This window comes from Schistocerca cancellata, chromosome 3 (assembly GCF_023864275.1).
Source record: "Schistocerca cancellata isolate TAMUIC-IGC-003103 chromosome 3, iqSchCanc2.1, whole genome shotgun sequence".
NCBI lineage: Eukaryota > Metazoa > Arthropoda > Insecta > Orthoptera > Acrididae > Schistocerca > Schistocerca cancellata.
In genome coordinates, this window is record NC_064628.1 from 28,378,128 (window position 1) to 28,394,526 (window position 16,399).

Sequence of the window (16,399 nt, forward strand, 5' to 3'; positions counted from 1 at the left end):
AAAACCTCGCAAAGGAAGAAGCCTGCATTTACCTTCACTAAGTAGTGCAGCTGAACTCCGACAATAATCATCGATTACAGCCTTCATTCGAAGTATCTCCGCAAAATTGCGGAGTAGGACCATCACGTCATCCGCGTATGCACGAACATCTATCGATCCCTCCGGAAAGCGTGAAGCCTTTCAGCTGGGATGCTATCATCCGAAGCAGGAGCTCCAGAGACAATCCGAAGAAAGACATAGACAGTGGGCTTCCTTGAGGCACTTCACGACGGATTGTTAGCGGGGCCGTCAGTTGGCCATTAATAACTACCGAATACCCGTTAACAAGTTTGAGAGCACTCGCCGTGTGTCAACAGTAAAACCAACTGCCTCCAGAATGCGGAGCAAGAAGTTCTGATTAACACGATCAAATGTCTTTTCTAATTCTAGGAAAGCAAGGGCACAAGGGACGGACGTTACAACAGCAACCGAAACCACGTCACGACACTCGACTATAGGGGTACGAATGGTACTTACAGGTAAGCAGCTTCGACGTTTTGTAACAATCATCTCCATCAGAGCAGACATCCTACTATTAACTGCCCTCGCCACAGTCTTGTAATCAAAGTTTGACAAAGTAATTGTGTGAAAGCTATCAGGGGAAGCCGGTCCAGGGCGTTTCTGGATTAAAGCCATTTTTCCCATTTTGTACGAGACTACCCTGTAACAGCTCATTCATAGGTAGCACCCAACAGCGGCCAAAAGCGCTCGTAAAATTCCTTGGGAAGCCCATCCAGATCCGGAGACTCTCGAGAAGGCGATCCCACAAAATGTTTGTAAACTTCATCGGGCTGAAATGGAACTAAGAGCGTTTCATTATGTTCAGGTGTGAGTGCCGTATCCAGGATGCTGCCAGATGGGTCGTAAACGTTTTACTGGACTCATCGGTGTCGTGGGTGTCTACATTGTATTGGTGTAAGACACGCACTACGTGAGGTTGCTCCGATACCATACGCCCGTTATTTGTCGTGAGAGAATGAATAGAAGCGCGTCGGCGGCGGGTTTGATGCCGAAGCAAATGATATAGGGAAGACAGCTCTTCCGCCACCAATGATCGCGGTTTGGGTCGCATTTTCAACCCTTCCATTTGTATTCTTTTCAAGGTCAACAATTTTCGCTTTACACGCCCAACATCCACAATTCGCAGTGGGGCGTGATCCGCTGTATCATAAAGTTCACGCAGGATGAAACAGTAATAGTCGTAAGTTCTCCAAAAGTCTCACGCTTTGGCAGCAGAGAAATGTATCAAAGTTTGCTCAGCCTCGGTTTCACCAGCTGTGTCCAGCAGCCAAGGATGGAAGAGTGCTTCCCAGTGGGCCTGAGAGTACGCTCCCACACGGCTCGCACCACGTCATCGAGAGAGGGAGGGGTCAGTTATGTGAGCGACATTTAACATCCACGGAGTGGGAAACAATTTGACTGGTGGCCGTTCTAGATTGAGGGTTGTAGTCACAGCACAGTGATCGGTAAAGGAAGCTGGGATGACTTTAACATTAAGAAGACAATCGCGCACGCAGACTGACAAGTAAAACCTATCTCACCTGCTACTACAAGTCGCACGAAAGTGGGTAAATTTAACTAAGTTAGGGTATTTACATATCCATACGTCTTGTAGGCGTTAGGATCGTACCAGATTATATAATTGGCGACAGAAATTAAAATTTGGAGGTTGGTCTGCAGGACGCAACACATAGTGTAATTTGGAAATTTGCGGTAGGATCCTATGGGACCAAACTGCTGAGGTCATCGGTTCCTAATCTTACACACTACTTAATCTAACTGAAACTAACTTACGATAAGGACAACACACACACATCCCATGCCCGAGGGAGGACTCCAACATCCGACAAGGCGCTATACACCGCACGGCTACCCCGTGCGGTCACATAGTTTAAGTCACCACCCAACAGAATACCCGAAGGACTCTTACGCAACTGATAAACAATATCCTTTTTATATAGAAACGAAAACGATCCACTGTGCAAGCAGTGCCAGAAGGAGCATAAGAAAGAACCAAGGTCAGATTAAAAAGTTGACAAACTATGCCCCTGCCAGAATCCAACATTCCCACCTCACCAGTAGGAATACCTTCGCGAGAAAATAAGGCCGTCCCCGTAGAAAATTTGGGAGCTGCGTTGAAGATCACACGAAAACCAGGTAAGAAAAAATGCCAAAATAGCACCTCCTGTAAGAAGACTACGTCAGCACCTGAATAATAAATGAACTGACGCAGTGAAGCCAATCGCAATTCTGATTCCATACGATTCTCATTTAAGTAAAGGAATGTGTGGGCTTGGGTCATTGGTCACAGCTGTACAGAGCTGTTATTGAAGCTTCCGAGCAGAATTAGGCAGACAGCGGAATCCACAGAGGAACCAGACATCGGGGGACCAGAACCCCCGTCATCGGAAACTTTTTTCTTTGATTCCTTACGTGTCACCGCACGGTCAGGTTGTATACGCTGTTTCTGTCGGCTGCGTGGCATGGCGGCCTCTGCAATGTTTCACCTTGGTCTCCATCCCCGCCATGGCTCCGACCTCGTTGTCGACGCCGCCACTGCCAAAAGCCTCCCCAAAAATACCTCACGTAGAAGTATTCCTATTAGCTCCAAACGAACAGCGCGTGACTGCTTCCAAGACCAAAATGGGAATCCCTGGAGGAAATGCGATTTTCCTTTCGAAGTACACTATTGAGAACCGACATCTGCAGCTAACTGCAGGAGGATTTTGCTGCCGCCAACATACATTTCACGTAAGGATCACGAAGATAAGATACGAGAAATTAGTGCGCATACGGAGGCACATAGACAGTCCTTTCCCTCTCTCTCTCTCTCTATTTGCGAGTGGAATAGGAAAGTAAATGAATCGTAGTGGTACGGGGTATCCTCCACCACGCACCGCAGAATGACCTGCGAGGTATACTTATAGAGGTTGATGTAAATTTAGTCTACTTATTAAGATGTGAGTGCATCCAGCTATAGGCACACAAAAATAACGGAATACTGTTGCCTCATTTACCGAGAAAACAAAGGACGGAACTTCTGCTGATTGTCTCTCAGTAAAATTCTTCGTTTTAGCCCCTCATTATCACATTGCAGTCACTTTGAGACATTTGTGAGAGGTCGTAATATATTTATTCACAATACTTAGAACGGGGCTTAACAACTGGCCGGTTTTGAGCGCGAGTACCCGCGTCTGCTCAGGCACGTGCTCGCGAGCAGGTGCAAGGTCGCGGAGTAGGGAGGGAGGGGAGAGAGGGGAAATGCGCGCGCACGTTTCAATTTGATCTCGCGTTCTTAGCAGATTTAACTAGCCATCTGAATGCTTTGAACATTTTACTACAAGGTAAAGATCTGCTAATTACTCATTTCATAGATCGAATACGAGCTTTTAAAATGAAATTGACACTTTGGGCGAGTCAGCTGGAAACTGGAAACCTAGCTCATTTTCCTAATTTATCATCCATGCAAGATGTTCACAAAGACTGCGAACGTTATTCACATAGTTTAGTTGATCAGCGCTTTCAAGATCTGATAGCACTAGACAGTGATTTTGATCTGTTCTCTCCATATTCAGCGAATATTTAAGAGATTCGTCCGGAGCTGCAGCAAGAAATTATTGACCTGCAGTGTGGCAGAGAATACAGAGACAAATTTCAGAACAAGAAAAACATTTTGGAATTCTACAGGCACTTTCCTCTGGATAGATTTCCTCGTTTGCACAAACTGGCGGCTACAATAATATAAATGTTCGGTTCCACGTATGTTTGTAAGCAACTGTTCTCTGCAATGAAATGTAACAAGACGCGCCTGAGAAACCCATTGTCTGATCGAAATTTAATCTGCACGCTGCGCCTAAAATGCACAAGAAGAATTACTCCGAACATGGACGCAATTGTAAACGGCAAAAAGTAAAAGATAACCGAGAATCCCACATTTCACTGACACCTTTTATTGTGTAACAGTTCACAAATTAATGCGAATGTAGAGGCATACACTAAGTTAATAAAAATTTGTGGCATGTGTACATTCTCCTTTATTTGTTTCATTTGTCGCAGTACTAATTCGTGAGTGATATACCTGTAGATGGCCGCGGATTTACATTGACTGGCGGCAGCTGTTGTGTGCCCCACGTGACTTTCCCCACTTTCCACTCTGGTCCTGTAGTGGGGGTAGCGTGCTCGCACTGCTCCGTGCTCGCACCTTGCTACTCACAGCTTGCTCTGCGAGCACGTATGTTGTGAAGCCCTGACTTAGAAGAAGCTGTACAGAGCTCAGCTCTTAACTCATTCGTCAGAGTACCGTTTACCTGTCGTATTCTTACGATACCTCCCATCTTCCATATACAGTATTTCGACGAGTAAGAGATATTCCCCGCCAAGTCACAGACTTCCGCTAATTCTCTCGAAGTCCCATCATGTTCCGACACAACTGTTCCATTACTTACGAAAGCTGTTCGGAAAGTAAGGTCCGATCGGTCGAGAAATGAAAACCACAGCGAAAGTGAAAAATCATCTCTTCGCAGCAGTTAGCTATACCTTCCAGCTCCCTCTCTAAATACTCCCCGCTTCGACTTAACATTTGTCTTGGCGTTGTACAGGCTTTCCAGTGCCCTCGTCACAGAAATCAGCCTCCTGAGGTTTCCGCCAATTCATTGTGCTGGTCAGTCTTTCGATGTTTGTGCCAAAATGTTGTCTTTGTAGTCAGCGGCTTATGTGAGCAAAAGTAAAGAGTGAAGGGAGCGAATTAAGGCATTGGGTGATCGAACACTTCCCAACGAAAAAGCTGCAACAGCGTCTTTTTTGCCCCTGCAGAATGCTGTTGAAGATTGTCTTTAAGAAAGAAACGCATGACATTTAGGTTATTTGGGCTGCATGGCTTCAGGCGAAAACTCTCACCATACCCACATACTTGGTGCGACACACGGTTGTTTTAGGCATTTCTAAGTGCTCACTTTACGCTCTGAACTGAAAAGAGACGTCAAGCGATCGGCAGGCACACTAAAAACTGCCTAACACATCTCCACAAAGTTCCATCGGATTTTCACAGTGGTTTCCATTTCGTGCCTAATCGAACCTAACTTTCTGAATACGCCTCGTACATGACCGTCTAATCCTCAACCAATCATTGAGTAGGCAGCCAGCTATCACAACGATAAAAATGTCCAGGTGGATATACACTACTACGAAGAGTATACAAGGGACATCAGAAGCGTAAAACCTACAAGTAACCAGTATTGAGTAACTTTTTACAAATATCCCCCTGTATTCATATCTTAATCTCCTTTATCGTATTCTTACGATTACTACTCCAGAAATACGACCGTATGGTGGTGTCAGAGTCTTAAACAACAGTTCAGTCTCTCTCTCTCTCTCTCTCTCTCTCTCTCTCTGCCCTCGTTATTTTCGTAGCACGGAATAAAGTCACGAACTATAAAAATTTCGCTAACGTCACCTGGTAGAAAATCCCGTAACACTTTGCTACACCTCCTCCGATATATTGATAACAAATACTATCTGCAAGTCGACTTTGAGCATATTTGGTCATCACATTAAATATACATGTATTGGTCTATTGGAGCAGGCAGCCAGTGATCGAAGTTGCTCCCACCGACATGTGTAAAGTTTTGTCAACTGTACTGGAGGAAAACCATGTTGGAGCAGGCAGCCAGGATCTGAGTTGCTCCCACAGACATGTGTAAAGTTTTTTCAGCTGTACTGGAGTGAAGTCATTTTTCCCAGACTATCAGTCGCAATAGAGAGCTCTTGTATTGTTGTTTCATGAGCAGTCTGATAAAATATATTATTCTGCTATACCACATCGAAGACGTGTAGAGTATTGCTTTGCATCCCTGCCACACATTTTGTTTTTCTACCACGATTTTTTTAGCTGTTAAACTGACATGAACAGGTTTCGATCCATTTACGCTCACAAAAAGTTGGTCATCACATGGCGTAAGATTATATTCTCCTACAACACACAGGATGGTTGAAATAAGATACAGAGGACATCTCAGCATATAGAAAAACAAGAAGAGTTTACAGCAATGTGGAGCGTTTCCAAACAGCAGTCCATAGGTAATGACCTCTACATTTATTCTCATTTTCCCGAATGATGGGGCAGCAGATGTCTGTGTGCTGTTTCTGAAGGAATCAAGAGCATATTGCACCCACGTATATGATCACTATTTTGGTATCCTAGGTGGTGGTCATCCTGACAACCAATTCTTTGGACATTGCGTCTATCATTTTGTGGTTTCAAACACACATAAGCATGTGGAGCAAGGAGGTATTCTGCAGGACTTATGGAGCTCAGAAAGTATGCACCATCAGTTGTCAATTGCACTGGTGGAGGAATGGAATTATTTTCAAATACCCATGTGAACATGTAAATACTATCATTCCTTCGTAGTTCTATTATCAACAATTTTATGTATTTTGCACAAATGTTCTTAATTTTACCAGGTTTTCTGTAATTTCAACGCATTTTACCCAGTTACACGACTTCCAAACCACCACGCTCGACAATTTGTCAGGTCAACAAAGTGTTGTATCACGGCGATTCCGTGGTGCTACCTGCCACTGATATTGCAGCGCAGTTCTCAATTTCTGTATCACTGCTAAACAATCCCCTCCATTATTTTGCGGGTGGTACATACATATAGGCGTAATGCGAATCCTATTACACTGTCTGCACAACATCGGACCAATACTGTTTCTTAGTGTAGGAAACAGCTATCAGCAGAGAAGAGGTGCAAAAATTACGTTCCTTAGCCTAAACACTTTATAAATTCGGTCAGATTTTATTACGATTTTCATCTTCCCATATATGGATGGTAATCACAAAAGTATTCTCGCATTTGTAGGCTAAAGTCGAAGGATGAAAAATCTGGCCACCACCATTGACGATTACCACCCTATTATGCAAATCATATCCATAGGGCCACACAGTCCTCTATTTCTAAAAGAGCTGCCACTTCGTTGAACCTTTTGCCTAAGGATTCTGAGCTAAGCTCCAAACGGTCTCTCTACATATCTTGTAACTGTACCTCTGTCTTTCACCAACCCTGCAGGCAACGTTGTCTCTGATCTAATTTGGAACACACAAGAAGTAGGAGGGCACTATATGCACTATATTCGACATCTCATGAAGGAACAGAACGAATTCCACGTAATCTATACACTTCGATATTTTGCTTTAGGTAATAGTATAACACCTGTTCCAAAGTTGCACAACCGACTGACGCTGGTGATAAACACCTGTATTCCCATTTGAGTACCATACCATTGCATTATCAAATCAACTTCACACTACCGCTCTAATGCATACATGTCGAGGAGGGTACCGCTCCTTATTGGTGCACAGCAGAGACTAGCCTGATACTTTTGAGAGAGCTGTGGTGATATAACAGACGGTTCAGAAGAGGACGAAACATAAGTTTTATGTAATATGGAGCTCTCGACAGAAGAATTTAGAAACACTTTACGTAAATCACTTGTGCTATCAGTTCTGTAGTATTGTTGTTGTGTTTGATAAATCCCCAGTGCTAAGAGTTCCGTGGTATTGTTGAAGTGTTTTGATTACATATCAAGACGGTACTGGAAAGAGACGAATGATCATAGAACACAAACAAATTCTTCTAAGGCTACGCAGTTCTGCACCTGAACATGCTATAATGTCAAAGCAGTTTGGCTGGCAATGTATTAGTCACTTGGAATGCTATGCTGTTAATCCTCCAATGTAGGAAGCATATTTCGAACAACTGACATGCATTCATCGTGTAAGTTTTCTGTCCCACTCTTTATGGCGAGAAACTTTAATACGATAAAACTACGATTTCTTGCACCAAAGGAAAAATAAAACAAATTCCTTGTGATGCATGCAATACATAGCTTTCTGGAGGTACAGGGTGTTTCAAAAATGACCGGTATATTTGAAACGGCAATAAAAACTAAACGAGCAGCGATAGAAATACACCGTTTGTTGCAATATGCTTGGGACAACAGTACATTTTCAGGCGGACAAACTTTAGAAATTACAGTAGATACAATTTTCAACAACAGATGGCGCTGCAAGTGATGTGGAAGATATAGAAGACAACGCAGTCTGTGGGTGCGCCATTCTGTACGTCGTCTTTCTGCTGTAAGCGTGTGCTGTTCACAACGTGCAAGTGTGCTGTAGACAACATGGTTTATTCCTTAGAACAGAGGATTTTTCTGGCGTTGGAATTCCACCGCCTAGAACACAGTGTTGTTGCAACAAGACGAAGTTTTCAACGGAGGTTTAATGTAACCAAAGGACCGAAAAGCGATACAATAAAGGATCTGTTTGAAAAATTTCAACGGACTGGGAACGTGACGGATGAACATACTGGAAAGGTAGGGCGACCGCGTACGGCAACCACAGAGGGCAACGCGCAGCTAGTGCAGCAGGTGATCCGACAGCGGCCTCGGGTTTCCGTTCGTCATGTTGCAGCTGCGGTCCAAATGACGCCAACGTCCACGTATCGTCTCATGCGCCAGAGTTTACACCTCTATCCACACAAAATTCAAACGCGGCAACCCCTCAGCGCCGCTACCATTGCTGCACGAGAGACATTCGCTAACGATATAGTGCACAGGATTGATGACGGCGATATGCATGTGGGCAGCATTTGGTTTACTGACGACGCTTATTTTTACCTGGACGGCTTCGTCAATAAACAGAACTGGCGCATACGGGGAACCGAAAAGCCCCATGTTGCAGTTCCATCATCCCTGCATCCTCAAAAAGTACTGGTCTGGGCCACCATTTCTTCCAAAGGAATCATTGGCCCATTTTTCAGATCTGAAACGATTACTGCATCACGCTATCTGGACATTCTTCGTGAATTTGTGGCGGTACAAACTGCCTTAGACGACACTGCGAACACCTCGTGGTTTATGCAAGATGGTGCCCGGCCACATCGCACGGCCGACGTCTTTAATTTCCTGAATGAATATTTCGATGATCGTGTGATTGCTTTGGGCTATCCGATACATACAGGAGGCGGCGTGGATTGGCCTCCCTATTCGCCAGACATGAACCCCTGTGACTTCTTTCTGTGGGGACACTTGAAAGACCAGGTGTACCGCCAGAATCCAGAAACAATTGAACAGCTGAAGCAGTACATCTCATCTGCATGTGAAGCCATTCCGCCAGACACGTTGTCAAAGGTTTCGGGTGATTTCATTCAGAGACTACGCCATATTATTGCTACGCATGGTGGATATGTGGAAAATATCGTACTATAGAGTTTCCCAGACCGCAGCGCCATCTGTTGTTGACAATTGTAACTACTGTAATTTCGAAAGTTTGTCTGCCTGAAAATGTACTGTTGTCCCAAGCATATTGCCACAAGTGGTGTATTTCTATCGCTGCTCGTTTAGCTTTTATTGCCGTTTCAAATATACCGGTCATTTTTGAAACATCCTGTATATAGTGCTTACTGTTTGCATCCGTCAAGTTTTGGAAACTATGCTATGCTTGCATCAGTACCATAAAACGATCGTCAGCAGTGGAAAACGCATGAAACAACACGTTATGAGGAAATACACAATGCATAATAGTAGTGATTGACATGTGAAATTGCATATCATGCAGCACTAACTCCATGAAAAGAACACAATCTCTAACACACATAACAAATGTCAAGGAAATGTTTACACAAGGATTGCAGTACGTACTTCTCATACATCTTCCTGCGTCAAGAGTAGGGTGCCAAAATAGGTTTTACATTGGTTTGATGGACATGAAGCATCACACAGACATAGGAAGTCCTCTGCTCACTCTGGTGTGGGGTGTCTTATACCGCAGCCAAGGTAGCCCCTGAGGGCCGGCAACCCATATAACACCCAGAGCACGAGGTTGTCTATGCTGAAAAGTGTACCCAAAAGCACCATGGCAAACACCGGCTATTTACACACAAGATAATGGAAACAGACATCCCGAGCACTACTTCCGGCAGGGGGAGCTCCAGCCACGGCCTGCAGGAAGTATCACTACGCCGAAATCTGATTTGCTGGAGACAGCTATTTAGGGGCTAGAACCAGGCCCGAAGTTCAGTTCACGTCGGATGCCAACCTCGTGTACTGCAACCGTCGAAGATTACTTCTTCGTCTCGGAATTGGACTGTTACTAGTGTGTGAGTGTGTGACCACGAACCCATGTGGAAAATAAGAAGTGAACTTTTGTTTCCCTCAATTAGGAGACTTTTTTCATTATTTTTACCTTTCGTTTGTATGTTCAGTTATCAACCTTGTGAAGTTACATCAATAAAAGTTGTGTTGTGAAAAATTGCGAATTGTCAGTCACAACACGGTGGTTTCCTGTTAACGGTTGCGGGTAGATAGCTCTCTAAGTCATCCCCAGAACATGCAGTTGTATGTGAGTCTAACTCATGTTGTACCACAAAACATAACAGACCCAGAGAACAGCGAAAAAATTGGTTAAATGTGCGATAAAAGATCTGACAAAATGTCTTCCTCTATCTACAATTCGTCATCAGTCCATCATTAAGTCCCTCTTTACAACCCTTCTCAAATTCAAGCCTTGTATTCGCCATTAACGCAGATCCGTGTCAATTTAGAGGCAAATGGTTCTCTTTTCTAAGAAAACATCCAAGGCAGCAGTCAACTTGAACATATTCCTACTACCTCAGTACACACAGCGCAGATTGCTGTTAAAAACCACTCAACAGTTTTTTTGCACCTGCTAACTGACACCGCATGGTTCTGATTGGTAGAGTGTACAGAGAAGAATATCGTAAATATTGTTTGCTAGAGTTTAAAATTCTTTAACAGTCTTCCACAGGGCCAAACATGCGATCCATTCTGTAGTTGTATTGTGCAATCTTAAAGCTGGTAATGAAATGCTCGTTAGCTGAGAGCACTTGATAAAAGTCTATAAGGTGCTTGTCGATAACCTTGGCATCGCACCTGGGCTTGTGATCCGACACATATAAATTTATTACTGTACATTTGGTGATCATCCACATTAAACTATCTATTCTAGTCGTATTATCGCTGTCCAAGATCAGTTACAGTTTCCCTGGTTCCTAGTGCTTCTGTTTTGGACGTTCTCTCTTGTTCCTCTAGCTGAAATACACTCGTTCCCATGCACAAGAAATTTTCCTGAGCCAAGCAACATGTAAGTACTCTTTCACTCTCCCTCTATTTTCCGGAATTTTGTTGTATTTTCCCTTATTTTAAACGTGCTCTCCATCAACTCTCGGGATTTTACCGATTTTATGTCGCATTAAATGATGATAGGATGATAGATGCAGTAATCCGTTGAGAGGTGTTGTAACGTGGCATGATTTAATGGCAGATTGATGATGCATTTAGAGAGATTGAGATGTTGTGGCCGGTAATTTATCATACATTTAAACATTTTTTCCTTATTCTATCACGTATCAGTTTTCTAGTATAAGCTGCATTCGTCTCGTACACATCAGTGTGTTCTGTGAGTGCTAGCTAGCTACAGTCGTTGACAGCAAACCTCTCCATACCACAGTCAGCAGAGGACTTCCTATGTGTGTGAGATGTATCATGTCCACCAAAGTGATGGAAACACTATTTCTGCATCTTCCGCTACACGAAAGAATATGCTCGAGAAGTACTCCGTTTCCATTCCACATCTTGAAAATATTTGTTTCATACCTGTAGTGACTCTAAGTCAGTGACAGGGGTTCAGGTACCTCAATCCCTGTGTATGCATGTGCTTGACAGATGTTGTGTATGGAAGAGATTGTGCTCTGTTCATGGAGTTAGCGCAGCATGACATGTACAGGGTGTTTCAAAAATGACCGGTATATTTGAAACGGCAATAAAAACTAAACGAGCAGCGATAGAAATACACAGTTTGTTGCAATATGCTTGAGACAATAGTATATTTTCAGGCAGACAAACTTTCTAAATTACAGTAGTTACAATTTTCAACAACAGATGGCGCTGCGGTCTGGGAAACTCTATAGTACGATATTTCCCACATATCCACCATGCGTAGCAATAATATGGCGTAGTCTTTGAATGAAATTACCCGAAACCTTTGACAACGTGTCTGGCGGAATGGCTTCACATGCAGATGAGATGTACTGCTTCAGCTGTTCAATTGTTTCTGGATTCTGGCGGTACACCTGGTCTTTCAAGTGTCCCCACAGAAAGAAGTCACAGGGGTTCATGTCTGGCGAATAGGGAGGCCAATCCACGCCGCCTCCTGTATGTTTCGGATAGCCCAAAGCAATCACACGATCATCGAAATATTCATTCAGGAAATTAAAGACGTCGGCCGTGCGATGTGGCCGGGCACCATCTTCCATAAACCACGAGGTGTTCGTAGTGTCGTCTAAGGCAGTTTGTACCGCCAAAAATTCACGAAGAATGTCCAGATAGCGTGATGCAGTAATCGTTTCAGATCTGAAAAATGGGCCAATGATTCCTTTGGAAGAAATGGCGGCCCAGACCAATACTTTTTGAGGATGCAGGGACGATGGGACTGCAACATGGGGCTTTTCGGTTCCGCATATGTGCCTGTTCTGTTTATTGACGAAGCCGTCCAGGTAAAAATAAGCTTCGTCAGTAAACCAAATGCTGCCCACATGCATATCGCCGTCATCGATCCTGTGCACTATATCGTTAGCGAATGTCTCTTCGTGCAGCAAAGGTAGCGGCGCTGAGGGGTTGCCGCGTTTGAATTTTGTACGGATAGAGGTGTAAACTCTGGCGCATGAGACGATACGTGGACGTTGGCGTCATTTGGACCGCAGCTGCAACATGGCGAACGGAAACCCAAGGCCGCTGTCGGATCACCTGCTGCACTAGCTGCGCATTGCCCTCTGTGGTTGCCGTACGCGGTCGCCCTACCTTTCCGGCACGTTCATCCGTCACGTTCCCAGTCCGTTGAAATTTTTCAAACAGATCCTTTATTGTATCGCTTTTCGGTCCTTTGGTTACATTAAACCTCCGTTGAAAACTTCGTCTTGTTGCAACAACACTGTGTTCTAGGCGGTGGAATTCGAACACCAGAAAAATCCTCTGTTCTAAGGAATAAACCATGTTGTCTACAGCCCACTTGCACGTTGTGAACAGCACACGCTTACAGCAGAAAGACGACGTACAGAATGGCGCACCCACAGACTGCGTTGTCTTCTGTATCTTTCACATCACTTGTAGCGCCATCTGTTGTTGAAAATTGTAACTACTGTAATTTCGAAAGTTTGTCCGCCTGAAAATGTACTGTTGTCCCAAGCATATTGCAACAAACTGTGTATTTCTATCGCTGCTCTTTTAGTTTTTATTGCCGTTTCAAATATACCGGTCATTTTTGAAACACCCTGTAATTTCACATGTCAAACTCTGGTGCTACGCATTTGTGTGTTTTTCAAGAGGTCGCCGTTTTATGCACATTCCACTGCTGCTGCTGCCGCTGATTTTATAGGACTGATATAAATATAGCATTGTATCCTAACTGAAATTAGATGTGAACAGTTGGCGCCATGCAACTTCAAAAAGTCATAAAGCAGATGTATCACAAATAATTTATGCTATTTTTCCTTTGGTGTTGAAGAAAGTAGTTTTATTCCCTTACGGTTTCTCACCAAAATGAGTGGGATAGTAAAACTTTCAGCGTGAATGTACGTCAGGTGTTCAAAATATATTTCTGCACTGAGGTATTGAGAGCATTGCATTCCATGTGCTAATATATCGGAAACAACATTGCTTTGCGTTATAGCATGCTTAGATGTAGAACCATGTAGCCATAGGAGCGTTTCTATATTTCTTTCTTTCTTTCTTTCTTGAGCCTTGTCCCGCACCAACGCGGGGTCAGCCTGGTTTTACGGATTTGGCAGTGTTAGTCGCAGAGGGTTGCCAGATGCCCTTCCTGCTGCCACGTTGAACCCCTAGGACGTAACTAGTGTACCCCAGTTGTCTACATCCAGTATAAGCCATGAAATAGTGCGTACATGCTCAAATGTATGTGAGTCGTGTAACTGAGGCAGAACGTGGGGACCATCCGGGTATTCACCAATCGAAATGTGGAAAACAGCCCAAAACCCACATCCAGGCTGGCCAGCACACCAGCCCTCGTCAGGGCCGGCGCGCTTACGAGAGTCCAGGAAGCAGCGCATTAGAGTTGTCCGCTACATGGGCGGGTCAAAATTTCTGGATGATTTGATGTGGAATGACCCGTTGAGAAGAACACACATACCCATACCCAAGGGAGGATTCGAACCTTCGGCGGGAGAAGCCGCGCAATCCGTGATATGGCATATCAAACCGCACGGCCACTCCGTGCGGCAGAAGTGTTTCTATATCTTCTATGATAAATTCTCTCTTTCAGATACATTCTTGGTATGGAAACCAAATGCTACAACAAACCAACTGAAGTGATAGCACAAGTGATTTACGTAAAGCGTTTAAAACTGCTTCAATATGGAGTTGCATCATACGTAAACCACGCATTTATTCTTCTTCTTAACCATCTGTTATATCAACATCATACTCACATATATATTAGGCTTGTATCTACTATACACAAAATTTACGGAACGCTAGTTACAGTATTACAACGAGAATACTGGTATATATCAACAGTGTCAGTCAGTTGTGGAACTTTCGTACATGTACCATGCTCTTATCAAAAGCAAAATATCAAAGTATATTGATTACATGGAACTCAGGTCATTCTGTTCCGTGACGAGAGTCAAATGAAGCGAGTATATTGATCTCCTACAAGTGTCCAGCTCCCAATTAGATTTAATACAATGTTGCATGAAGGGATGAATACAGACAAAGGAAGAGTAACAAGATGCATAGAGAGACTATATAGAGTTTAGGACAGGATCCTTAGCCGAAAGGTTTAACAAATGGCCAGCTTGTTTCGAAATAGTGGGCAGTGTGCTAGTGTAAAACTATGGGTATGATTCGTTTGCTAGGCTGGTAATCAGAGGTTTTGATCAGATTTTTTATTCTTCGACTTTATTTTACAAATGCGGGAATATTTTTCGAATACCATCCTCATAGAGGAAGATAAAAATTGAAATACAATATGACCGGATTGTGATTCTTCAATTTCTCCAGGCATATTTCATGACGAAATAAATCTCGGGTGAACAGCCCGGTATTGTAACGCCGGAAATGCATATCCTCCTATTTCCATTTATTGTACTATAAATTTGTTTTCCTTATTTTTGTTACCTGAATATATAACATTTCTGTGTCTTCGTATATTGTAATTGTTTTACTATTTATATATTTATGCATTTATGTCGATGTATAATTGGTTTGTTTCGTAAATATTATTTGTATTTTTACGCTGGGTCTTGCCTAGGGAAAACTGCTATCGAACGATTACATCGATATGTCGTGTGAAGAATGAAAGTGTGTAGGATCTTTGGTAGTGTTAACTCTGCCGCGTGGAGCGCGGGCTGAGCATAGGGGGTCTGGCTGGAGTAGCGAGTGGAGCAGGTGTGTTGTGTGACGCTCCCGCGAGTTGCCGCGCTTTCGGGGTTTGGCAGCATGTAATTGCGCTCGACTTGCGATGATAGTTTCTGACATGGTGTCGCGGACGGGAAGCATTATCTGGCGCACATCAAGAGCCCGTTTCGTCTGGTGACCGTGTCGAGAAGAAGGCGCGCCAACATCCAGCTTCTGCAACAGCGACGGCCGACAATGAGTGACTGTCGCCACCTCCTCGATCGACGGCTTCAAACCTTCAATCAACCAACAAGGCAGACTGCAAACACGTAAAGTTTTAGAACTGTATGGCAGACCTCAGCTTTTAAAATTGTTCCATTTTGCCTCGCAAAATTACAGCAACTTAGCATGAACCTTTGTTGCTCATTGTCCCTAATTGCATTACCAAGCAGGGTCCCTTCCTTTTCCGAAATGAACCCGAGTGTCGTTGAAATTCAGACGCCAGCATTAAAGTACAATAATTCGATTTCACTGCTTTCAGTTCAAAGTTCAGTTAATGTATTCATAGCTGGCTACAATATTTTGATTACACAAGCACAAATTAAGAGTGCGAGTTTTGTTAGCATATTTTAGCTTACCTGTGACTGCAGCTCAGCTTGGTATGTACTAAATTTTACTACTGTTAATTGTTCAGAATCATTTAATTCAAGTTCAAAGTTAAATCTCTTATTTCTAAATTGCGTAGATTCAAGTAGCTTTAGAAATGATTGTTGAGGTAGTCCAAGACTAACTGTATTTTACTGAATTTCGATGTGCTTCAGAAAGAAAGCTCACTATTAACTTCAGTCACTAAATTAACTTTCGATTTTCCTGTTTTATTAATTCTTTTGCTAAATTAAGTCAGAGTGTAGCGAAATTTATTACTTCT